The following is a 1,718-nucleotide window of genomic DNA, read 5'->3' on the forward strand; positions in this document are numbered from 1 at the left end:
TATTTGCAACAGTTGTAAAAATACAGTATAACCAGGAAACATCATAAAACACTCATAAACTCTTCTAAAGGCAGCCAAAGAGCTAGACTTTCCATAGCAGTTAATGATACAAATGTGGGCGAATTATCCCTTGGCAGAGCTTATGTGAAATCTGTGAACTATGTAATGCATTATAGCAAATATTTAAGGCATAAAAATAAAAACAAAATCAGTTTTAGAGAAGAGCAAATTTATATAAAAGAAAATTTCTCAGTAATTCTTTCATCCGCAAGTATGAATTTTCATGGGAGAAAGATTCATATGAATGTTCAATATCTGTTCTTTTAACAGTATTTTAAAGTCAGGTTTTCTCCAAGAGGTTATAACTCACTTCTTAAAACCAATGAGCTCCATTTATTATAGGCGGGAAGTGAGTTGTTCCCATCATGGAGAAGTACACAGTAATACTCAATGGATGGACAATTTCACAAGTAATTGCAAACTCAGGAAATATACATTTATAGTTACTGATAAATGTGTGCATATATATATATATATATAACATCTTTGCTTCATTTTACTGCGAATGACATATTTCACAGCTTTTTAAATGATATCTGAAGGAGTTAGGTGCTCTGAAAGTTCACATTTTATAGTTCCTTACACACTCCATCCTAAAATAATTCTAAAATACTGCTGGCAAACAAATTTTGCTGCCCAATTGATAGTACTTGCTGAATTCAATTATTTTCTATTTTCCAGGTTTCTAAGAATGCCAGACTTTCCCTCCCTAAACCATATGAGACATGCCTTAGAGTTGGATTACAGGCATCAGCCTGATCTTTTCCTCAGAAACTAAGCTGTTCAGAGGATTAAGAAAAAATGAAGTTCTCATATTTGTGCTACTAGTCTGAATCCTTTCTAGATCAAAAAGGACAAAATCAGTCACATTCTAGGTTCACTTGTCATCAGCAACACAATTCCTCAGCTGCTTCTGTCCATCTCTGGAGGATGCCTCATTCTAGAATCCAAAGATTGTCGAAGCACAAAAAGGCTCTCTAGTTCCAATATGAAAAAAAAAATAATTATAATGAATGGTGATAATAACTTGGAAAAGTCACTTGCCAGACTAGATTTATTCCTTCCCAAAAGATTTGGAGAAATGGAACATTAGAGGTAAATATAAATGCACTGTCATCTCTGTTGACATACTGCTAAAAGCAGTAAACCTGCTATGATCAATCCCTTTTTTTTTTCTATTTTTTTTTATTTTATTTTATTTTTTTTTTGGACAGGCAGAGTGGACAGTGAGAGAGAGAGACAGAGAGAAAGGTCTTCCTTTTGCCGTTGGTTCACCCTCCAGTGGCCGGCGCGCTGCGGCCGGCGCACCGCGCTGATCCGATGGCAGGAGCCAGGAGCCAGGTGCTTTTTCCTGGTCTCCCATGGGGTGCAGGGCCCAAGCACCTGGGCCATCCTCCACTGCACTCCCTGGCCACAGCAGAGAGCTGGCCTGGAAGAGGGGCAACCGGGACAGAATCCGGCGCCCCAACCGGGACTAGAACCCGGTGTGCCGGCGCCGCTAGGCGGAGGATTAGCCTAGTGAGCCGTGGCGCCGGCCTGATCAATCCCTTAATGAGAGGATACAAGAGAAAGCAGTTGCGCTAAAGTTAGTCCACATGTAGAGTTATGAAAAATGAAATAAATTTAGTAGACTTGTTTCCTCTCCACAACTCCCCACA

The sequence above is a fragment of the Oryctolagus cuniculus genome, chromosome 20 (assembly GCF_051225735.1).
Source record: "Oryctolagus cuniculus isolate XC-2025 breed Fujian yellow rabbit chromosome 20, ASM5122573v1, whole genome shotgun sequence".
Lineage (NCBI taxonomy): Eukaryota > Metazoa > Chordata > Mammalia > Lagomorpha > Leporidae > Oryctolagus > Oryctolagus cuniculus.